This window comes from Dreissena polymorpha, chromosome 6, assembly GCF_020536995.1.
Source record: "Dreissena polymorpha isolate Duluth1 chromosome 6, UMN_Dpol_1.0, whole genome shotgun sequence".
NCBI classification, from domain to species: Eukaryota; Metazoa; Mollusca; class Bivalvia; order Myida; family Dreissenidae; genus Dreissena; species Dreissena polymorpha.
Genome location: NC_068360.1, coordinates 62,048,063 through 62,074,540, shown reverse-complemented (window position 1 = coordinate 62,074,540; position 26,478 = coordinate 62,048,063). Strand labels below are relative to the sequence as shown.

The 26,478-nt window shown below is 33.9% G+C and overlaps 1 protein-coding gene, 1 long non-coding RNA gene and 1 other non-coding gene across 3 annotated transcripts in view; 1 reads left to right on the top strand and 2 right to left on the bottom strand.

Annotated features, from left to right (window-relative positions):
* LOC127835727 (slit homolog 2 protein-like) overlaps positions 1–26,478 on the bottom strand; it is a 208,169-nt gene that overhangs the window by 108,349 nt on the left and 73,342 nt on the right. The window lies entirely within an intron of this gene.
* Positions 17,516–17,597, top strand: Trnay-aua (transfer RNA tyrosine (anticodon AUA)). Its single transcript has one exon. It is a non-coding gene; the product is annotated as a tRNA-Tyr (tRNA).
* Positions 18,358–23,048, bottom strand: LOC127836515 (uncharacterized). The gene is made up of 3 exons (XR_008028806.1): positions 22,985–23,048; positions 21,386–21,457; positions 18,358–18,463 (listed from the first exon to the last, which is right to left on the bottom strand). It is a non-coding gene; the product is annotated as an uncharacterized LOC127836515 (long non-coding RNA).

Sequence of the window (26,478 nt, the reverse complement as noted above, 5' to 3'; positions counted from 1 at the left end):
TCAAGTAACACATGTCAACATAATTCAAATTTACCCGGTGAGGAATTAAAAGAACACAGTTAATAGTTGTGACTCAGGTACCTAAAACAAACAACGTCATGTGATTAGACATTAAAGTTATAAAGATAAACATGCTACGGACGCTCCCGTTGTGTATTAAAAGAACACCAAAAGTGAACACGTTACATGATAATACAGACAGCAGATGAAATCACACAAAAACATTGAATGGACAAGTCTAGTTGTCAGCCAGTAGTGTGTTCTCCAGAGTGCCCATGATAAATAAGACGTGTACCTGTATGATATGTGAAAAAGCACTGCAATCGTATATTTATCTTGCTCTACTATAACACTATTTTGATATTTATGTTGCAAACTTTATTAAATTTGATAGTGAACTTCCCTTTTTTTCAAGGTAAGGCCACTCCAAATAGATATGTTGGTCGTCGGATTTGCCGCACCATTTTTTTCAAAATGGAAAAAATATTACCGCTCGAACTCATTGTTGTGTCCTTCTGTAACCATAGCGCATGTTGCTGTTTTTAATTTGTGAAAAAAAACGCGATCTAGCAGAAACAATTTTGACGCTGAATACGAATGCTTGTGTTTCGTAACCCTTTTAATCGATAACTGCAGACGCTAAAAATTCGATCGAGACGACCAGTACATGTTTCGCTGTCGTGAACTTTTTAACAAATATCGGTGAAAAGTTGCTGCAGCCAACTCTTAAAAATATAAACACATCTTCTACGTTCTATGACTTCTCTGAATGTGTTTGTTTACGTTCGAACATGCAACCATCAGCAGATACCGTTGAAGCATTTTCAATTTCAAACAACATCGGGAAACATGACGTAAGATTTTTTTTAAATATTTTTTTTTCATTAAATGGGCATATGGGCGGTAATCAAGTGAACGAAAAATAAACATAAAATCATTAAATGCTGGTTCTAAAAGTTTCGCAGAGACAATGTTTTATTTGTTTTTAAATACATGGTTGACGGAACATGTTTAACAGCTAGGAACGTGTATTTCAGAAAAATCAAATAAGTTCTGTGTAATGTATAAATTTATTTAAGAAAACATACAATACCGTACTAGCCATCGATATGCCCCTTTTAAAATAAGGTAGTGACAATGGGTTATATGCATGGCCTTTGTCCGACTGTCTTTCATTATCATTTTGATGATTGTCCCTCTTCAATTGCTATTGCAACATGGTATACCTTATCAAAGCTTGCAACATGGTATACCTTTTCACAGCTTTCACTGTTTAAAACTTCCAACAAATATAAGCAGCAGTAGGTAGATATGTGTCCCTCACTTCGATGATATGGTTTCACGTATATTTCGTGGTCAAAGGTCAAATGCAACTTACTCCTATAAATATGAGGTCGATATATATTCTTTATATAGGATTTGATTTGAATGTAAAATATAGCTGTTTAAACTTGTATCTCTAGATAATGCAACATTTTTCCATCGAAATGTGATTTTTCTTTTACTCTTCGCTCTTTGCTCGCTCGAGAATTTTCCTGTTTTTAAACAAAAATATTATTTTTTTGCTCGCTTCTTCAACTTTTTGCAAAATAAATCCGTAGACCAACAGATCAATTTGGAGTGGCCTAAAAATACATTAGAATGCATTCTAATAAAAAACAGACTATAGACTTTTTTGCGGAATTTTTTCTTTGTAATGAAAACATAATGAAATGTCTTTAAATGTCACATTTCATTGAAATCATCTTAAAATATTACGTTTTCTTGTCAAAATTAAATGGACTTAATGATGTTTTATGTTATACAGTGATAGCATTTTGCCCGTAATGGAAAATGTAATTTATTTTCTGACATTCTCTGTATTTCGAAAGTATCTCGGTGTTTAATTATCAATAGATTGTCTAGAAGACAATCCATTTAAAAATAATAATAGATCTGTTTGATATTGATTATTTTACATTGTTTTGATATTTTCGTTTCAGAACAGATAATATACATTCCATAAATATAAATGCCCTCACATATCATGCAAGATAGCATTTCTAAATAATTTTTGCTTTAACAAATCTTTTCTTCATTTTAGCTCTCAAATATTTAGATTTGTTGTAATTAAAAATAATTTCAATTTTTTGTTTCGTTTTGATATGCTATAACTGTTTTGAAGTACGTAAAACATAATAAGGATATTAGGAATCATTGCACTTTCTAAAATCATACAGTCCCGATAACATAATAAGATGCAGAATATGGGTTTTATTATGTCTTGCACAATGAACATCGTCAGTATAACAAATCGAACAAAGCATCAGAAAGAAGATTCAAGTCACGTTAACTATATAATTGTATTACCTACGGTATAACTGCATATCCGGTATACATGATCTTTATTTTAAACATATTCTATTTTATTGTGGTAAACATACATAGTGTGTTATTCAAAGTGTCTAAGTGTGTGTCTATGTTTTACGAGGATGAACTTACATTTAACATTGCGTTTCTTTTATTTAATGTGAATTTAATAAAAATAGAAAATTTAATAAATTTGGTACATATTTTCTGCGTATCTCCTCTAAAAATGGACATATAAGCATACAATTATGTTCATCTTCAATATCATGTGAATAACAGAATAAACAATAACGCAGATCACTAGCGATTATATTTCTACCATATCTACCAGGTTGTATTATTAGTGGGTGAATCGAAAGTCTTAGTCTACAGAAAAATATTCTTAGGCTGCTAGGTAGTAAGTCCAGGTATGATTTGTAATGAAAAGTGTTATTGAAAAAGTACCAATTAGTAAGAACATGGTGTGTCTGCATGTCTTAGTACACTGCCTGAATAAAATTGTCAATGATACGTTGATTAAATATACACATACATGATTCAAATCGACATTGTCAGCATTTCCACCATGTAAGAGAAACGATAATTACTTAGCAATAACGTTACATAATATACCCAATATTTTGAGCCATCGTTACAATCTTCTTTGGCCTGCTTAAAAACCTTTTTAATAATAATATTACCTGTATGTGTAATTTTACGCCAGTATTTAATAATGTGTATATACCTTTTAATGAACAGATGGTATTAACCTTACACCCCATACACGACCGCATAAGACGCATTAGTTTTAAGTTTTGAAATACGTTTGCAATATGTCAGGTGTATTCTGTCTAGTTCTTTTGATTGCGCGAATCCCCATACCTCTGCTGAATAGATAAGAATAAAATAAACACATGAATCAAAGAGCTAACACAATATCTTTGGCTTTAGTTCGTACGTTTTACAATGTTGCAGGAGTTTGTGTAATGCCTTAATAGCTTTACCTGCTAAATATTCTTGGTTCAGATAAAAAAAAATCCCAGTGTAATTGAAAACAATGCCAAGATAATTAAAATAGTCTACAAACATAAATTATTTGCCAATTTTCATTTGATAACAGTCTGTCCCTCTATCTGAAAACCATATTTTTTGTTGTGTCTGTGTTGACCGTAAGTCCCCATATTTTAAAATGTGAGTGCAAAATATTAATGTTGGTGTGCAATTCATCTGACGATTTCGTAAAAATTGCCATATCGTCTGCAAAAAATTAAAGCATGAACACAATATCGTCAATTAATAATCCCGAATAAGGTTCATTTTGCAAATAAAGTTCAAGGTCATTAACAAAGAATGACAAGATAATCAGCGAGATCACCTCCCTTGTCTCAAACCAACTGCATATTTAAAAAAATCGGAATAGGTGTTACATGATTTTACACATGATTGTACTTTATGATACATATCCCGTATGCTTCTTAACAATTAAACTTGGATACCAAATTTGTATATTTTCAAACAAAGGGCTATTTCAATAAATTCAGTCATTGAGAGCATGTTAACATGTCCACAAAATTAACATAAATACGTTAATTATGATTAAGATATTTTTGGATTACTGAAACGAGTTTAAAAACGGCATCAATGTTTTCCGAAATCCGAACTGAGCGTCCGAAATAATATAGTTTTCGTTACAAACAGATTCAATCTGCTTGTTTATAACAGTGGTAAATAGCTTAGAAAAAAGCAGCTTACAAATGTTACACCTCGGTAGTTACTAGCATTTTCAGTATCCCCTTTTTGTGAATAGGCAAAATGTCCCCCTCTGTCCACTTATCCAGAAAATGCTCCGATTTTATTATAGTTTTGAAAATATCACACAAATGAGATATAAATATCCAACTTTCCATAAAATGCTCATTCAACAAATTACCATAGCCATATGCTTTACCTGATTTCAAAAACCTAACGGCATTTATAATTTCGTCAGTGGTGATAGGTTTATCCAGTTCCGGGGAACGGGACATAACCGTAATTACAATTATGTGAGCCACCAAATTTCTCCGCCTCGTCATTTGAACATTGTGAAATATCATTACTTAGAGTCGAGAAATAGTTATAAATCATCATTAGAAATGCTGTTCCTCTTTCTATTCTTATTTTGCTGAAAATGCTTCCAAAACTCCTTAGGCTTGGCCTGCTTTAATTTCCCTAATTTGCATAGATTATTATTTTCAAATTATCGTTTATTTTAATTTATTAGAGATTTATAATTTGATTTGTGTGCGCAAAGTAAATGCCTAATCTCTGTTGTTTTACACGTATTAAAATTGTTCAGAGCTTGTAAATATATGTTTAGATTGTACACACTCATTCTCGAACCAGTTCGCATTCGTATTATGCGCCATGCCGTTATAAGAAACATTTTTATGTACGGTACAGTATAAAAACAACGGATCGGCGACTTCACGAATAATTGTTGTAAAATAGTTCAACATTGTATTTATAGACACCCTGTTTTGTAAACTTTAACTTTGGCTAAAGGTCATGTTATTTAGTTTGGTAAGACGACTAATAATAGCACTTCTGAATTTATCCCATTTAGATAGATCCCATTTTGTTTTCACATAATATTCACAGATCTCTTCCGAAAAATCATAATTTACATGTATCGAAAAGTTAATTGATGTATGGTCTCTAAAAACGTTCTTCAACCGTAAAACTTTTAGTTCGCAAAAATGCATTGTTTTGTGAAAAGATAGTCAATTAACGACGCGCCTTGTTGCGATAATAATTTAAACTTGTCTGTGTCGGGCAATCCGTCAAAAATGCGTAGATTGGTTGATTGGCAAAGGTCAATAAGTTTAACAGAATGATTGTGTACAATATTATAGGGTGAGACCCTGTACATTGGTTTCATATGAAATATAATCGTTATCATCAATACTATTTGTCATCCTATCATGCATCATATAATCACATTTAGAGCCTACACGACTATTAAAAACTACATAAACATATCCTAACGTATCGTATACATTAATTTCTGTTTATAAAACCTCAAACACATCAACATTAAAAATAGTGTTAGCTGGAGAATTGTCACCCCATACGTACACACCGCATTCATAAGCATCTTTGTAACTATTCAAAGCATTTTTATATAGTTTTATCCATATAACAGTGTCAAAATAGTTCCTAATAATATTAACTCCGTGAGAAATTGCATATTTTATATAAAAAACAGTACTGCCACTCGAGCGCTTGCATTGCGATGTTGGAATTTTCTTAAGAAATTGTCAATTGTAATTTGTAGTCTGTCACTTCAGTCTCAAGTCCAAATTTCGTACATTAATATTATGTCGTCTTTATTTTTAATGTTAGAAAAATCAAGGCTGCATAGTCCCGAACTGGCTTCCCGTTGACAAATAGCGTGTCGAAGACAATCCAAGCTGTTTTACCTTTAATATTGATAAGTGTTTACATTAAGATTACTGGCCTTTATAATATTTATAAATGTTTTCTTAATATATTCTGCAAACGCTTGAATTGATCAACAAGTCATAAGTGTACATCGTCATAAACTAAGACTTTGTTTTAACAATATTCACTTAAAGGATAAACATGTGTAAATTAATAAAATATTTATAACGCTTCGCAACCGTTTTCGGTTCAATATCTTGCATATATATATATATATATATATATATATATATATATATATATATATATATATATATATATATATATATATATATATATATATATATATATATATATATATATATATACTGATTAATACTGATTAATACTGTTTAAAATGTAGTACATCTAAGTGTGCGTTGATAATTTATGTGTACATTTCTGAATATACTATTTAAGTGTCAGAACTGTAATTCATTTTGATTTGCTGTTCTTTTTTCGAATATTTCCTATTGTTTTGGTACTCTGCATCCAAAATAAAAGTGTACACATATTTTACAGAAAAAATAAGGATACGCAGATATTCGTCGTTGCCAAACCTATATATTTTTCTCACATTCTTTTGGAAGCCATTTGTTTGCAATTTGTACCCATACATTCATATTCAACAAGCGATAGGTATTTGAAATCAATTAAACAAATTGGGCAATAAAAAGCTGCTATTGCTTAGCTCATTGTGCTCACACAAGCAAGAATTTTCAGAAGTACGTGTACTTTCTGTTTTGATAGAATAATAAATGCAAACATGTTCAAGTAACTGTTTATATTTATACATAAATGCAAAATACATTTATCAATATCAGTGTATGTTTTATATCAAATAGATTAAAGATTAAAACACAATAAAATGTTGTTATATATCCTTACAAAGCGGTATGAGTCGTTTTATCGAATATTGTGTATTGGCCCAAGTAAAATACAAACTTGAACAAAGAGGTTTTTGATGCTGTTTAATTGATAAAAAATGGAAAACTAAAGTTTAGTTTCACCAAAAACAATCACAGTCCAAGTTTCACTTGCCTCGGCAAAACCAACGCTTAACTTCTACATTATGGAACATTTTGTGATATTTGTTCTGCTTTAAAAATAATAAGATAATATTATTATAAACACCTTGGGATAAACATCAAGCTGCTCTCGAATTATTCGGACATTTGTTGAATATGGGTAATTACATTTCATAGTCAGGATACTTTGAAGTTTGGAAAAAATGACAATGTCATATACAAGAACTAGTGTGTAAATGGTTTGGGAAAGCGCTTAGGTTTTACTTTTGGACGCTGGAAAATCGGCACCATACGTTAAAAGATGTTAAAACACTAGCTGAATTCTATGAATGGTCACGTGCACATTACATGACTTTATAACCGTTGTACATTCTTGTGTACTTTTGGACGCGAAAAGATTTGCAATTTAGTCCGGCAGAAAATGACATATACCCGACAGTGAAGTGTATAGTAAGTGTTATAGTGTTTGTTGATGGGGGACACGGTCCTGATGAAGAATCCAAATGATGCCGTGCTAGTATCTTTTAGGGTTTTGAGAAATCCAAGATGGCATCCAAGATGGCCGCCGTTTTCAGCTTTTTAACGTAAGTGGTGGTATGATAATGATTTTATCCTTATTTTGGATCTTTTCAGCCCAAAATTGAATATTGTTATGATGGTACCACAACGTTGAATCGGAATGTCATGCTCTTCAAACTGAACTTATTGCATTTCAGAATGGCATTTTGTAAATAACATTCAATATAAGCAATTAAAATCCCTTAAATGTATTATTTTGCATAAACATGAAGATATTACAGACATGGAAACTAAGAAACCATAATTAACATACACATGTACTGCATAATGCAGAATGTGCGAACATCATGAACACATATTCATTAAGCGCACATGATTTACACCCGTTTGATTAACATCTGGTTAGCATGGACTACACACATACATTAATAATAATTATTAATTATGTTCCTAATATATTGAATTACAGTTGACACATGCTACTTCCGTTTGATAAGTGAACGTGTTTAAAGATTAGTTACTCCCCTTGTTATTGCTATCACCATTATTTGTTTAGTCGAAATATGTTTCAGTCGAAAAAAATATGGAGTAATGTTTCTTCAGCTCATTTCGCAAATGCAGTGTCACAGGTATGTAAAACAACATCATTTATTATATATGTGTTGGTACTTTGCAAAGTTAGTGCTCATGGGCTCATATATTTGCAGTTGCGTGAATTTAGTAAATTAAAACGCAGTGTTTGTATATGCAAAACAAAATATGTCTGTATGAAGATGCATGAATATTACATACTAAAAACCCATTTAATTAAGATATGAAACCTTCAGACCCAGACACGATAATGGCAGCTCTACAAAAGGCAAAAGTATTATCATCACAGAATGTTCAGAACTTCACTGTATTTACAGGTGATCTACAACTATATAGAGTTGCAGTCAATATTATTTGGGCATACCCAGAGCAGTTTCAGGATGTATACTACGTCTCGGTGGAATGCACTTTCTGATGAGTTGTGTTGGGTCAGTTGGAACGCTTATGGCAAATAGTGGGTTGGAAGATCTGCTTGAGTCAACGTTTGCTAGAGTCTCCAAACTCCTAAATAGGAAGAAATATCCACAAAATGTACGGGCATTACGAATTGTGACAGAGGAATTGTTTCGCAATGTATTCACCGAAAATACTTTTCAGACATTTGACCGAGAAATGTATCTTAACAACACAGCATCTGCCAGTCGTACGTCTAAATTTTGGGTTGATTGTTTGATTAAGGCATTATTTCTTATAATGATGTATGTTCAGGCAGAAAGAGAAGGTGATTGGCCGCTGCACTTGGCATCAGTTAAGCTAATGTTACCCTACTTCTTTGCCGCTGCATACCGAAACTACAAGACATATGGCCTCTATTACCTGAGGTCCATGGAGAAAATGCCTGAAAGCGCACAACAAAAGTTCTTAAAGGGTGAGCATGTCATTTTTCCGGGGATATGGAATGCCATGTGGAGCGACATGTTCATAGAAACAACTTTTATGAGATATGGCCATGGCAAGAAGGGAATTATGGGTTCAACACTTTAACCTGAAACTGTCAAGGTTTGGAGTTTGAGTCTGCATATTTGCAGCAGGTTGGAAGAAGATCTGAGAGAAATTAGCAGTGCCAATTAAGTGGACACTTATGAGCAACACAAAGAAGAAAATCGGGGCAGGATTAATGCAGATGCTAAATATAAAGCAAGTATTCGGAGAAAATTGACAGAATGTATTGATCTGTTGTATCCAAGCAAGCATCCACACAGTCTAGTGAACATTGTGACTGGAACAATGGCACCACCGTCTGTTAATGTTGATCAAGCAATATATATTGGTAAAGCCCAAATGATTGAATTCGAAAACTCATTGCCGGACAATTTTAAAGGGACAATATCTAAAAAGGTTGAAACCAAGGTTGCGTCTAGAAACTAGAAAGCACATTAGGGTTGCAGACACCAAAGTGTATGACATCAACCTGATTTATTCAAAAGTAATAGGCTTACAAGCTAGTTCTAGGGCAATTGACATTAAACATATACTAAACCATGAATTGGCTCAAGTACCTACTGCTATGTTTACTGAAACAGGGGAACTCAGAATAGGAAATATGTGCTAAAGAATCAATTAAAAGTGGAAGTGGCTGAGCGGCACATTGACAGCCAGATCACATGTTCAGTAATTGATGGATCTGCTGTCCTGAATATCATGTACTGGCTATTAGACGGAAAGATACGTGACTATATTGACAATTGTAAATCGTATATAAGACAAATTCTGAATAAATGTGATGTCCACTGTGTGTTTGACCGATACATGGAGTTCAGCACCAAGAGTGTGGCGAGGTCAGGGAGACAATCTAATGTATCAAGGGTGTAAAAACTAACAGATGACTTGGAATTACCAATACCAAATATTATGCTAGGTATCACTGAGAACAAACAACAGCTGATCTCTCTGATTTGTAAAGCTTTATGCACGGATAAAGAATTTTATCACCTGTGCACTCAAAGACAAAAATTAGTCGTTACAGAAAATCATGATACGCCCACTGAAATATATAAAGGTGTCATAATCAATCGAGCTGATTTAAAAAACAACCCGCGCATAAGCTGACGTTATTATGATAAGACAAATGTTTGATGCTGTAGAAGCAGAACACACTGGCATTTCTGTGGTAGCTGATGATACAGACGTGTTTGTTTTGTTGTAACAGTACTATGTTGTTCTTAACCATTATTGGTCATCATGTAATCACCGGTGAAAGTAGGAGCAGTTATAGACATGCGCAAAACTGTCCAAAACCATATAAGTATCGCGACCGACTTGCTGTCGGCTCACGCTATATCTGGATGCGACACTGTGACTGGATATTTTGGTATCGGTAAGGGTACAGTAATTAAGATGCTGAACACAAGCAAGTCCATCAGACTGTTAGGCGATATGACAGCTTGTATGAAAGAAGTTGTGAAGGAAGCGACCAAATTTGTCTCAGCATGCTATAGAAAGCCTGATACAGAGGAAATGTCTATTACAAGACAAACCCTTTGGGCAGCCAGGGAGGCAAGTCGGGTAAAGCTATGCCATCGCTAGCAAGCTTGTCACCAACCACAGAAGCATTCTATGAAAATGTGAAACGTGCTCACATACAGGCGTGTATTTAGAAATATGCATTAGATGCAGACCCACCAGATCTGGATCCATGTTATTATGGTTGGCGAAAGGACGAGGTGTCAAACACCCTTTTACCCATTACAATAGCATCAAATGTTGCTTTAGCTCCACTCAATGTGCTTAAAATTATAAAATGGGGTGTGTACAAGCGATAGCCCATGTTCAACACTTCGGTGCTCGTGTAATCAAGCGCGACTACCATGTACTATCTGTTGCGCTTGTCAAAAGGTTCAGGTTGATGTTATACAATGTAAAATGAGCAGACAAAACATGCCCGTTAGATAACTTATTGTGTCGATTATAAAGGAAATATGTATTATGTTATTGTTGGTATGAAAACAAAACATGGGAACTGAACTAATATTTGCATTAGAACATCACGTTAGTTAGACGACAACTCACAACATGAGCTAAACTAGTATACATACTACTTTATACCATGATGTTTGAAAAATGTGACCAGATCATGACCTTGACGAACACAGGTTGAATAATACGTATTATGGTGTTTCAATTGAAACATAATGAGCTTTATAACATTTATGAGAACGGCGTTTTTTCATCACACAAACCATAACTTTAACAAAATTGCTGCTACGGTACACAAAGATAATATCATTTTTCTCAAATGGTCAGGGGTAGGCCGATATGTTCTTGTTATATAATACTCTACATATGTATTATTAAAATTCATTTATCGAACCATTATTAAACAGTTAATTGCTAACAAATTGTATTATGTTTCAATATGCATTATTATTATGAGAAAAATTGAATATCTAGATCTTCAATACATTGTATCCTTGTTCATGGAGCAATTTTTGCGCCGCCATCTTTATTATGGCAGCCATTTTGGATGCCATTTTCATTTTAGTTTATATAACATACGATTGCACTTCTTAATTCAAATTTAACATGTAAAACAATATAAAAATTACATTATATTACATAAAATAATGGATATTTATATTTTAAACAAAAAAGACTGAAAATTGCCGCCGTCATGGACGCCATCTTGAATTTCTCAAAACCCTGAAAGATACCAGCCCGGCATCATTTGGATTCTTCATCAGTAACACGTCCCCTAACAAAAACACTTTAAAATTTACTATACACCTCAATGTCAGGTTAAGTGAAAAATGGCCACTTTTCTGCCGGACTAATTTCAGTATAAATTATCAAACAAGAACGCTTAACTTGTCGAAGCGCCACGTGTACAAGATGCATTAAAGACAGTAAGTGCATATTCGACTATATCAGCGTGGTAGTTTGTATACCTTAAACGAACGTATAAGTGCATATTCGACTATATCAGCGTGGTAGTTTGTATACTTCAAACGAACGTATGCGTGCATATTCGACTATATCAGCGTGGTAGTTTGTATACATTAAACGAACGTATTAGTGCATATTCGACTATATCAGCGTGGTAGTTTGTATAGCTTTAACAAACGTATTAGTGCATATTCGACTATATCAGCTTGTTGGTTTTTTTACCTTAAACGAACGTATAAGTGCATATTCGACTATATCAGCGTGATAGTTTGTTTACCTTAAAATAACTTATAAGGGCATATTCAACTATATCAGCGTGGTGGTTTTTATACCTCAAACGAACGTAAAAGTGCATATTCGACTATATCAGCGTGGTAGCTTGTATACCTTAAACGAATGTATTAGTGCATATTCGACTATATCAGCGTGGTAGTTTGTATACTTTAAACAAACGTATTAGTGCATATTCGACTATATCAGCGTGGTAGTTTGTATACCTTAAACGAACGTATTAGTGCATATTCGACTATATCAACGTGGTAGTTTGTATACCTTAAACGAACGTATTAGTGCATATTCGACTATATCAGCGTGGTAGTTTGTATACCTTAAACGAACGTATTAGTGCATATTCGACTATATCAGCGTGGTAGTTTGTATACCTTAAACGAACGTATTAGTGCATATTCGGCTATATCAGCGTGTGAGTTTGCATTCCTTAAACGATCGTATTAGTGCATATTCGACTATATCAGCGTGGTATTTAGTATACATTAAACGAACATATTAGTGCATATTCGACTATATCAGCGTGGTAGTTTGTATACCTTAAACGAACGTATTAGTGCATACTCTACTATATCAGCGAGGTATTTTGTATACCCTTAACGAACGTATTGGTGCATATTCGACTATATCAGCGTGGTAGTTTGTATACCTTAAACGAACGTATTAGTGCATATTCGACTATATCAGCGTGGTAGTTTGTATACCTTAAACGAACGTATTAGTGCAAATTCGACTATATCAGCGTGGTAGTTTGTATACCTTAAACGAACGTATTAGTGCATACTCTACTATATCAGCGAGGTATTTTGTATACATTAAACGAACGTATTAGTGCATATTCGACTATATCAGCGTGGTAGTTTGTATACCTTAAATGAACGTATTAGTGCATATTCGACTATATCAGCGTGGTAGTGTGTATACCTTAAACGAACGTATTAGTGCATATTCGACTATATCAGCATGGTAGTTTGTATACCTTAAACGAACGTATTAGTGCATATTCGACTATATCAGCGTGGTCGTTTGCATAGCTTAAACGAACGTATTAGTGCATATTCGACTATATCAGCGTGGTAGTTTGTATACCTTAAACGAACGTATAAGTGCATATTCGACGAAAAATCTTGTATTGGGACTTTAAACCACGGAAACATGGGGATTATAAATATAAAACTTAAATTAAAAAGTTTATTTGGATTAATCAAAACGTGCACGCGACTTTATCAGCATAGTTACCATATGATGCATGGAGCTGTAAATACGACCCATCAATCGCTTGAATATTGTTGAATGTTCGTTGTTTTCGCCGTTTGTATGCTTTTACTTTCAGACGAGGACGGCATACAAAATGTACATGAAACGATATTTTAGCAATATAGATATATATTCATATGAATAAAACTTAGTATTTTTCTTACTGTATGTTATTCCTCATTAAACAATACATAGCAATATTGTGTATTGCTTAAAACAGTTACTTTCCAAAGTTAAACCTGTTTATTTTCACTACATCGTGTTAAGATGTATACATCTATTTTTCTACTTCCGCTGATAAGATGACTCGCCCATTAGTCAATACATTGCTCTCACGTCAAATGAACGATGAAGAAGAAAATGATGATAAGGTTGATTATGAGGTTGATGATGAACTTGATGTCATCTACCTCTAGCCAATATTCTATATGGATATTTTATTATTTATTCTAAGCTTCTAATTGTTCAGTCTCAAAAGAACTATTGACTATTGGAAGATGTTTGTTAGGATAGGCAAAAGGCGAAAATCGATGTATGAACCACTGGACCAATTACATAGTCCATGGTAGGTGCCAGGATGCCAAATACTTGACAGGTGTTAAGAACAGTATGCAGTGTAAAAAGAACAAAATGTAAAACAAAGACAACTAACTTGGAGAATGTTACGTATTTGTAGCAAATCAATTATTTACTGGTTAAGTTGAAAATAATAATTGTGTGTTGTTAAGCTCAACAAACGGAACAGAAACACCTTATTATCAACAGTAAAATTCTTAAAAAGTTTATGAAAAGTAACACAAGTTCTTAATGAATGCCATAATACACGATAATAATCATCATAAACAGAAACAACATCAGCAGCAGCACCATCATTTACATTATAATCAGCATTATTTTAACCCTATTGGTATCGTCCTCGTGGTTATCATCATCTTCAATATAATCATCAACATCGGCAGTATCTTTACATCACCATTTCCTCGGCTAAAATTGTATCATTATCAATACTTATAATCACCATTATCTTTATCTCCAAGACCACCTGAATCACATTCATAAGTTAATGCGTCTATAATTTTTAATCCATCAACACAAAACTTTAACCCATCATTGTCATCATCAGAAACATCGGATTCCATCATGTTAAGCCATAACCACCAACAGATACATATCAACTGCTGCCACTACCACCACCATCATCGCAACTACCGCCACTACCGCCACCGCCACCACTACCATCACTATCACTATCAATGCTACCACTACCACCGCCACGTTCGCAACCAAAACAACTGCCACCATTATTAATCAGTACATGTAGTCGCACCACAACCACCCCGCTGCCGCCATCTCCACTGCCACAACCACCACTAACAATTACAAGTGTCATCATATTTTTTTTAAGAAAATAAATACATGTAAAAACATTGGGATGGTCGTTCATATTATACATTGAGTAAGGAATTCGATCCTTATTTCAAATTCAGACGGGAATAGTAAAACATTAAAATTTAATGAAATTAAATTTGCAGAAATAATAATTTACGAATGCATGACTACAAAGAAATAAATTTTGTACATGGATATTCTAATTGAGCGTGTACCATTTTATTTTTCGGTTTTAATTAGAAATAAAATATTGGTTCCGAAAAAGACATCCAATTAATAATAACTTAACATCAGTTGAAATATATTGAACAGAATAAGAATTGGAAGAATTGATAAGTATTCACAAGCGCACTTGAACTGGATTCACTCTGATTAAACTAAGTATATTTTTATCAAATAAAGCTCTCATATCAAAGCTACAGACGGTTTTCATAGACATCTGGTACAGTTGGGAAAATGTAAAGTTATTATTTAAGTTAGACCATGCCTTTTTATATCGCATTTGATCCATGAATACGGAACCAGTTGCTGACCCATATTCCGCCCAGAAAAAAGACACTATATTAAAAATTAAGCAATTTGTGTAGAAATGTGTAAGAATATATAATTATATCTAGAAATCATAAATGCATGTTAATTAATACGGCACACGTGTAAACAATGCAGATCCCATGTTCAGCCTCGAAAAACGAACTGAATTACTAGTAAACATAACGAATTTAAAAAAATGTAGGTATATTAGTTTTGACACCCTAGCTTTATGTTCAATATTTTAACTGTTAGATGAATGTTTATTTATTAGTTAAGTAAGAAAATACCGTCCCATATTCGAATTTAATTACATGATTTTCATATTGATGTAATACAGTTTGAATAATTATTATTTTGTATGATGATTATCAAAAGAACAAGACTGTTCTGTAAACGGTTTGAATAAGGCCAGAGGAGTTATGTCGCTTTAAATTATATGCTAATTGCTATAATTCAGTCCTTAAAAAGAACCTTGGTTATAGATAAACCATATAACGTAGTCACGTGTTAAACAAATATTTGAATATTATAGCTACATATTAAATATTGCTCATCGCTGTGTGATAAGCTTTGGATAATGTAGTTGTTATAGAAGAAAAAATCAGTTCGCTATTCGGTCTTAAAAAGGAATACGTTAATTGTTACATATAACGAACTGAGTTATCAATAAATGAAATTACGAAAACAATTTATGTTTTATAAGAAATATGTTGAAAGAATCACCACATGTTAACTATCTTGATATTTTTTTTGGTTATGGTATATATTAAGTTGTTCGTGAAGTAAGTAAATATCCGTTCAAAATTAATTTGAAATATGGATTAAGTAACCGGTTCCATTTTTCGTATAACGTTGCAAAAAAACAGCTTTTAGGAGTTTGCCGCTAAGTTATGGTAATGGTTATGGTCTTTTTTATTATAGTGTTGCCCCTATTGAAAGGGCGAGCCAATTAGGCCTATGAGGCACTTGTTGCGTGTGTATACCATGTACCTCCCAACTGCTATCACTATGCCAGGCGCCAGGCGGATAGGAGTCGATTACCATTCATGTTTAACGCGCGTGGCTCAAGAGATTGTCATATCGGAACAAGTCCCATTACAAACATCCATCCTTCAACAAACGCTCCCAATGGGGCTCGATCCTTCGACCTCTCGATCCCGAGGCGGACGACTTATCCACTAGACCACGGCGACCGGTGACGTATATTTAATAGCGCCTCTTATAATTGGTGAAACGGACAGCACTTAAAAAAGCTTTCAACGTCCGTTTCTCTCTTTAGTACCGATGACTGAGAAAGAATTCATTGAATATGAAAAACGTTCATATGCATTCACACAGCGGTAGAGACTCACAGACTGAGAACTTCGGAAACCCAAAAGCATAATCAGCATATTTTCATTATCATTATCAAATTTTTCAAATCTTTATTTAAGTGTGAGAAATAAATTGATCTGATAATGCCATATATAGATATATATATAGTATATGTTTAAAAACATAGTGCAAACTGTGTTGCTTATGACATAAGTATTTATTTGCATGTTCATGGTATGGATCATGAAATTACGAAGCAATTGTTTTCTCGTTGATAGGCTGTTTAACTCTGCACTCTTTTTTCAAATAATAATGTGTACACAAAGAGTATGGTCAATAGATTAATGTGTAACGCTTCGTTTTAAAACTTCTGAGATTCGGTCATATGCGCGTGTTCAAATTATTTGTGTACAGATTTTATTATATTTTAGAACATCATGACGTAACATGATTGTGTTGTTGTGTGTTCGCTACTTGTTTAACGCCATACATATTGATTATATGCAATTGTTTGTTTGTTTGTTTGTTTTTGCATTACTTAAATGGTATGCGATATTTGTATTCTGGCCTGTACGTACAATTTATCAACTTCTATGTGTAAATCGTTTGATTGCTTTATGGCTGCACAGCATAACATTTGAACAGTGTTTTTGTTAGCGCACCCCTAATGATTTCCCTCGATTTATATTACGATCATTGCCGATCTTCAATGATCGGTTATTTCCGAGAGATGCATTTTATTTTTTTCAAACTTCGAATTTTGATATATGTTTACGTTATTCCTTTAGAATACATTATTTTCACAATAAATATTGACTTTGACCCAAATATCATCTCAAAAAATACAATTTCGCGATTTCTTCAAAGATCGACGAGCCTTTTTACCTGTTTAGTTATGGATATCTAATTTAAGCTTGCACACAAGTGAAGTTGTCGTGGCCGAGTGGTTAAGGCAATGGACTATAAATCATTCGGGATCTTCCCGCGCAGGTTCGAATCCTGCCGACATCGCATACTTTTTGCGACGCGTTTTATTTTCAAACGTAATTTGATTAACCATTGTATATAAGGTATGTTTATTGTTAAATATGTTGAAATTTTTATGCACATCCTTCAATTTTTAGAATTAAAACAACGTTATGGCTAAATTGGGTGATTTACTGCTGAAAATACGAATGATGCATGCTGCATTTTTATTTTTATTTCAAAAAGTAAACGGTAAATCTGTATATTTCTTGGTATTTTTGCTGTATATATTGTTTCTATAAAAACAACGTTTAAAATATAACTTAAATTATACTATTTTGAATTTGATGACACTTTGTTTTTAGTCGACCCAATTTTTACTTGACTGTAATCACTTACATTTCATGGCGCTCTTCTATAGATTAAAATTTGTAAAAAATAAATGTCTGTAAAAGAATACTTATTGCATCTTGTTTAAACTTTAAACACCTTTACTGCATCTGTACACACCAACTGCATGCCCATATTTGGAAATTTGAATGAATTATGTAACTTTTATATACCCCAGTGGTAAAAATAAACTGGACAAAAGCCGAGCGTGGGGGTTGTTTTAAAAATATCGGTATATTTTTTTTTAAAGCATGGAAAGCCTACCTACAAATTTGCATGTAGTTCAGTGAAATGATGCTGATTAAGATAATAAATAATTAGATTATTTTGGATATGTGCCCATTAAGGGTGCGCTACCTTATTGTTTTAAAATATTTGTATTTAAAAAAACTTAATGTGTATAATCATATTTATTAAATAAAGGTGATACCATTAGAAGGTATTAGAAAGTCACCAGCTCAGCTGCGTGAAGGTCGTTGGTTACAATCCAGTTTTCCGGTTAGAGCAGTGGAATATATTATCTAAAGGCAAACAAGATCAGAATTTTACTACAATAAGCACAGTGGTATGCCTTACAACGAGCTAAATGAAAATCCAACCGAGATGATCCATCAAGGAAATGACTTTATGTTTGGAAAAGTGGTAAATAAACAAGCAAAACCGAGATCATATTATGTCGAAACTGACAAAGCACAGACGATGCACAGAAAGCATCGTCGATTAAAGGCAATTTAGGCTAGTTTTCAGCCAAACATATCAACAGATTTGGTAATCAGATCCTATCGGACTGAAAATGACTCATCAAAGTTTGAAACAGGGGTTCAGAATCCGACATCAGGTCAGGAGGCTCGTACACCAGATATGCAGACGACTACCGAAACTTCAAAGTATTAAACTCGTTCTTGTAGACAAGTAAAGATGCCTGCGAAGTTTAACGATTTAAAGTGTAATTCAATCACAGAAGTGAATGTGTAAATAAAATCAAAAGTCAATAAAGATCAGTTTAATCAGAAAGTTAAAATAGTGTATTCAAAGTCAATTCACTGAGTGTAATTAAATTCAGTAAATTAAAGTTATTTAAGATCAGTGTAATGTTAGTATTTTTTTAAGTACATTATAATGCTCACAAACGAGTAATGAAAAAGAATTTGATTCAGGAATGAGAAGAAGAAAGGAAGAAAAACAGTGTCATTAACATACGATATAAAGTCAAAATATGCTTTAAGATTTATTGTCATCTTAAGTTTAAATTGTCAAAAACTTAGTGTTAGATGTTATTTAGTTACTTATTCAATTTAAAAGGTAAATTGTGCTAATGTATACATACATTGTGGAAATAAACTTTAAACTATTTAGTCCAAAGTAAAAGTGAACATTCGTATGGAAGGTTGAAAAACTAAACATTCAAGTAGAAAGTTTTAACCTTGAACAAATAATAGATTATTGAATTAGTAGTTTCAATAGGGGTCATCTACTGTCCAAGGCAAATGCAAATGGGAAGTATCAAGCCAATCGGTGAACCAGTTGACGAGTTATTTATCGGAAACGATTTCACACTTAGTGTGTAACAGTGACATTGACCTTTGAACTAGTGACCCCAATTTCAATAGGGGTCATCTACTGTCTAAGGCAATTGCACATGATACGTATCAAGCCAATCGGTAAATCAGTTGAAGAGTTATTGATCGGAAAATATATAACACTTAATGTGTAACAGCAACCTTGACCTTTAACCTAGTGATCTTAATTTCAATAGGAGTAATCTACTATTCAAGGCCAATGCACCTGTGAATTATCAAGCCCAATCGGTGAATTCGTTTACGAGTTATTGATCGGAAACGAATTCCACACTTAGTGTAATAGTGACCTTGACCTTTGACATTGTGATCCAAATTTCAATAGGGGTCATCTACTTCCCAAGGCCAATGTGAAGTATTACGCCAATCGGTAAATTCGTTGACGAGTTATTGATCGGACACGAACTGATCTAAAGACAGACAGTAAGACAGACATGCAGCAAAACAATATTTTTCTTCCTCTTCGAAAAGCGGCATACACAAAGTATTGTACATCATTAACAACATTACAATAACGGTATGTAAATATAAATATTCAATAATTTTGATGCAAACATACTACATAAACTGAGTTACTTTTCATCAAGACGCGCTTCAAAAACACATTTAAAACAAATTCAATGGGCGAAATATTCTTATTTTGTTAAATAAAATATTTTAGGAAAGTAGTTGTATTTATATAAATTAATTATTGTTATACTTCTCGTTTTATTTCACACTGTAACATAGTTTTGTTGTTATGTAGTTGTGTTAAGTACACTGATTTTAGAGGGAAGCACAATGTATTGTAATTATTATTAAAATCAGACATATTTTGTACGATGAATTGAGTCCTTAGGTCACATATATGCTCTATTCCACTGTTGTACACACTAATGATAAATGTCAAAAAAATACACCCAAATATTCAGGTGCGCAAGTTAAAGTGAGTTTTCATTTTAGTAAATAATATGCATTACTCTAGCGGGCATACGTTTAAGTTCATTGCGTCGCAAGTTTGAAATTACAAAAAAATACTTAATAGGCTTTATATCTCCGAGCATGTGAAAACATTATTCAAAATATCCAGTCACACAGGTCCATTTGCTAATAATTTGTTTCACCACTCATAAGTAGGAGAACTTATAACCGTTTTAAAAGGCAGGTTACTTTTCCATCCGGTTTATTCCCCTTTTTTAATGGAAAAAAATAATATCGGGAAAGATAAAATTAAAAAAAAGTCATACAAATATTATTGGCAAGAAACTATTGAGCAATAATATGTATACAGCAAAATCAAGTTTATAGTGGCATATTTGCCAAGAAATTAAACATTTTTCTCATAAGATGTTTTCCCCATTGGTAATTGTTTTCCATCATTATCTTTCAAACAATATTTGACACAAGTACATCTATAAATAAAAAGCCTACTTAAAGCAATTAAACATCAATCGGAATGTGTTACATTTATTAAGTGGGGGAAATATCCAATTATACAATCATGAAAATACCAATGAAAAATGAAAATCCCATGAGAAAAGGTAGAAATAAAATTGAAAGGCTAATTTTGCACACCACTTACATTATTAAACACAGAATAATTGTTAAGCGAATTAATAATCAGTTACTGTTCATACAGAGAATATGTACAATACGTGTTTCATATAAAGGCATCTTACAAAGATAAAGGATACGTTTATTTGCAAACTTTCGGTTTCGCATGTAAAATGTCATGTCATCATATATTTTGTATTTCAGACCGATATGCAGTATTTGAGAACGACAAACAGTTACGCTACAGTTTGAAGAAATATAGAAAATTACGAAAGTCTAACTTCACATTCGTTTTTTATTATTTACTGATTTAGATCGATGAAAGCGGCTTACAGTTCCCCTAGATTCCACCATCCATGAAATGCATCTTCAGGAAGTGATGCGATCATGTTGTTACCTAAATTCCTGGAACACAAACACAATCAAAATAAATAATAAGCGATTAATATGAAAGTACGAAACCAATTATCATTTGTTTAATAAGCTAATAATTGGTTAGCATGAATTTGATTATGCCTGTATACATGGAAAGACTATATTTTTACAACACGCAGGAACAAGCAGAATATTGCAGAAAACAGTACTGTTACCAGAATGCGTGGACAAGAGGAAATCCTCATAGTCGAGAGAAGAGTCAAATTACAAAGGCTCACAGCATAGAAAGTTCTTCCATCAAATCAAGCAGACGACTCAATTTTACACAGAGACATACAGACAGATATAGATAGATAGATAGATAGATAGATAGATAGATAGATAGATAGATAGATAGATAGATAGATAGATAGATAGATAGATAGATAGATAGATAGATAGATAGATAGATAGATAGATAGATAGATAGATAGATAGATAGATATAGATAGATAGATAGATAGATAGATAGATAGATAGATAGATAGATAGCTAGATAGATAGATAGATAGATAGCTAGATAGATAGATAGATAGATAGATAGATAGATAGATAGATAGCTAGATAGATCGATAGATAGATAGATATATATAGATAGATAGATCGCTAGATAGATAGATCGATAGATAGCTAGATAGATAGATAGCTAGATAGATAGATCGCTAGATAGATAGATCGCTAGATAGATCGATCGATCGCTCGATAGCTCGCTAGCTCGCTAGCTAGCTAGCTCGATAGATCGCTCGCTCGCTAGCTAGCTCGCTCGCTCGCTCGCTCGCTCGCTAGCTAGATCGCTAGCTCGCTCGCTAGCTCGCTAGCTCGCTCGATAGCTAGCTCGATCGCTCGATAGCTCGCTCGATCGATAGCTCGATAGATAGATAGATAGATAGATAGATAGATAGATAGATAGATAGATAGATAGATAGATAGATAGATAGATAGATAGATAGATAGATAGACACACATACAGACAGATAGACAGACAGACAGACAGACAGACAGACAGACAGACAGACAGACAGACAGACAGACAGACAGACAGACAGACAGACAGACAGACAGACAGACAGACAGACAGACAGACAGACAGACAGACAGACAGACAGACAGACAGACAGACAGACAGACAGACAGACAGACAGACAGACAGACAGACAGACAGACAGACAGACAGACAGACAGACAGACAGACAGACAGACAGACAGACAGACAAACAGACAGACAGACAGACAGACAGACAGACAGACAGACAGACAGACAGACAGACAGACAGACAGACAGACAGACAGACAGACAGACAGACAGACAGATAGATAGATAGATAGATAGATAGATAGATAGATAGATAGACAGACAACCATACAAACAAACAGACAGACATACATACAGACAGTTAAACAGATAGACAGACAGACATATAGAAAGTCAGTCAAATAGACTGACATTTATTCAGACAGACAGACAAACAGAAAGACTTATAACACACACAACAGCTGATACATTGTTCCGTTACTTACAAGCTGGTAGCGAACGGTAGGGGAAGTGGTATGGTCGACAGTTGTTGTCCAATGCAATATACGGCAGTTCCGGAACAAGTACACTTCGCTGGACACTGGCCCATCAAGATACCCGTGCACAGCGCAATAATCACCGCCATCACGGCCGCTTTGCACGTGGACATTGTAGTATGTGGTGATATCTATAAACGATCAATTTTGCGAGATTTTAGATAGTATTACAATTATAAACTATCCAAATGATCAAAATAAAGAGAATGTAAACAGGCTATTCAACAAACGTTCTTTTTATTTGACATCAATAACTGTTAAAGGTATTAATGTCAGCGTATTCACACTTTTTTCACTCTTGTTGAAACACTTTTCATTCTTAAATTAATTTAAACATATATGGCAAATGACTTAACACGTTTATGAGTTATTCCCAATCGATTTTCTCAGTAGCCTGCAACAGGGTTATCTCGAGGCCCTCAAGAAACTATCGTTCGCGTGTAAGCTCCGTAATTATATATATTATATGTATAGTTATAAATATCATAGAAATGTTCATGTCGGAATCCAAAATCTTCCGAGTTAGAGCAGAACAAACGTTAGACTCAGTGGAAAGACGAAGAAGAGCAAAGGCAGCAGAAGGACACTAGAAAACTTCAAATAGTTTTAGCTTTGGCCAGTTATTATGCTTGACGTTTTGACAAGACGATACATATACATCGTTGGACATTAAGAAACACTTTTATTTTGCTCAGGTGTAAGGCATTTACTTCAAAAAAGTAAGTTGTTTCTAGTAAGAGGACACATCATAATTCCAAACATACTTTTCCAAACAAGTTTGCTGTGGCGACAATGTAGAGGGGATTGGTTGGCAATTTCAATGCCTCTACATGACCAAAGAGGACCATCCCCAAGCGATTTTCGGAATTGATCGTTATTTAAGGGAGTGCATTTCCTTAAATATGGACTTATTCCAAAAAAATTTTACGAACTACCTTTATCGGAAGCATTAGGAGTAAAAATCGACTTCTTGCCCTACCTCCTTTTCCAACACTGTAACAAATCGTGTACCCCCCTCCAGATTCGGCCCTGCCCCTTCAAATAGAGAAGTTTTACTCTAGGCCTTTAAGCGTTGAATGTAAAGTGAGAATATGAACGTTCACAACTTCATTAACAATTACAATAACAACATTGCAAGAGTGGTTAACAAATCTTAAACCACTCCAACTTATGGCATTACTTTTGTTTCGGTAAATCAGTGTTTTGACGCTCGTGGTTCGATTAATAATTATATGTAAGTGTTTTTGTATAAATTAAAATGTTAGTAATAGGTATTCCAGAAGAATTTGCGGGCATCGGGCCAAGTATTTGCGAACTACATTTCTCTACCTGATTATGATGCCACGAGTGCAATCGGTGTTGGAAATCATTATCCTCTAAATACAATAAATTCGTTAATTGCACTTGGCATTAATACCGTCGTATTTTCAATGTTAGATTCACCAACTCTGGATTACAGAAGCAGTTTTACCCGTTCAACCAAGCATTCGGGTTTGAACGATAAAGTACGGTCAAGATAATTGATATGTTTAATTAACTGTTAAATGCAGAGATAAGGCTTATCGAAAAAGCACTCGTAATAATTAGAATGTATTGTTGCGGTGACCAAAAAATAGGATCAGAATAATATTGATACATGAATTCCAAATTAACAATTGGCTTTCAGAAGCATATAGAGGGAGAACTGTGATAGTACAAGTACCCCATACATATGGGGATACAAGCACACATGGAGTTTCAAAGTTGCATTAACATGGTGTTAGATTTTAAAAATGTATGAGTGTAATAACGTTTTACATTTAATATGTTAAAGCATTTTTTGTTTTTTGAGATGTCAAGCAAAACCATGTATCATGTATACAGTTAACCAATATTCGGCCGAATCAGTATGTGGACATAAATAGATACAGATCAATGAGGTCATATTTATATGTTTACTTGCAATTAATTCTTTAAGCCTCTTACATACTCTTCAGAGAACGTCCCATGCTTATTCTTGACATGCGTCTTGAAAAGACATCTTTTCAGATACATGTCGTTGCTTACAACATTTTGAGTTTGTTTTGTATTTCCTTTACACCTCACAGTTTGTTTTCAAAATAAAGTTTAAACGAAAATTTGCTAATGAGGACTCATTTTTTGCCTCATCGTTCTAATATGCGATGGAATTCAATTCAAATGTACCCTTTTTGAGACCACAATTGACGTTTGTATGTGCATTTAACGTGGTTTGTAAATTTTGGCATGATATTACTTCCAAGAATAAATAATTAAAATGTATTTGGAAGTTGTTCAGTTATTTTATAAGTAGATGTTTTGATTGTTGGTAAAAAACGGCTAGCGTAAAATCGGTTCCTCCCGTTTTTTTCTGCAATCACGGACAATCGAAACCTCGTAAATTTGTCGACTTGAAAATCGGCACCCGATAAAATTTTCAACATGAACAATCTCTTGTTTAAACAGTCATCTTATCATTTGGATTTGCAGCCCTAGAAAATCGCCTCCTTCAAACCGGACATTGGATTACAATACAAAGTTACAGCTGCAAAAACTGCGAAAACAATCTTTGAAGAACGCGATTGACAAAGCCCATCGACACGTAGTTGATTTTTTTTGGACTGATAAGTTTAATTAGTATTTGTTTGAAACAAGAGATCGCTATTTAAGAACCAAATAATGTTTCCAAGAATACATTTTCCTATCATTTTAATATTGTAAAACCACAATTTAACGTACAATTTCTAACAGCATATCGTTCATTCCTTTGGAAAAATGATAACGTCAGTTTGTTAGAATGAAACTTTTTTAAAGGAAAATTGTCTAGATTCGTCAGGAGCAGACTCTTTAAACCAGCCATAAACCTTTCTATTTTTCATGTCATTATTGCACTTAAGCTAACCGTGCTAACCGAACACACTTTTCTATGGATGCGAGGAATTCCGGTAGTCAAAGCTGTGTGTTGTCTAGTTTCTCGCAGAGTTTGTTCAGATGGGATTGGTAAGCGATGGTGGCCTTCGTACGCTCTCTTGTTTCTTAGTGTCCAGATCGGTATCTGTGGACATCTGCCTCTACAATGGCGTCGTCTTTCTAGACGCACTCGACCACGTTCCAAACAACTATCTAAACCCATTATGCACACATGTTGTTTGATCCTAGCGTCGTAGTTGATGGTTGCTTCGTTAACATTCTACATGGTATGGAGGCGGTGATTGTCGGGGCTGTAAATTATTAGATGGCAGTTGAAAAACAATCGCGAAATACCGGAGGAAAAAAAGTCGGCAGACGATTGGCAGGTCTGACAAATTAATCGGGTGCCGCTTGTTCGGGCGGACAATATCATCGGACGCCTATCGTCATGGTCGCCAAGTTTACGAAGTGCACATTGTTCGGGAATGCAAAAAAAAACAGGGGAAGCCGAGTGTCAGGGTGTTATTGTTAAGAGA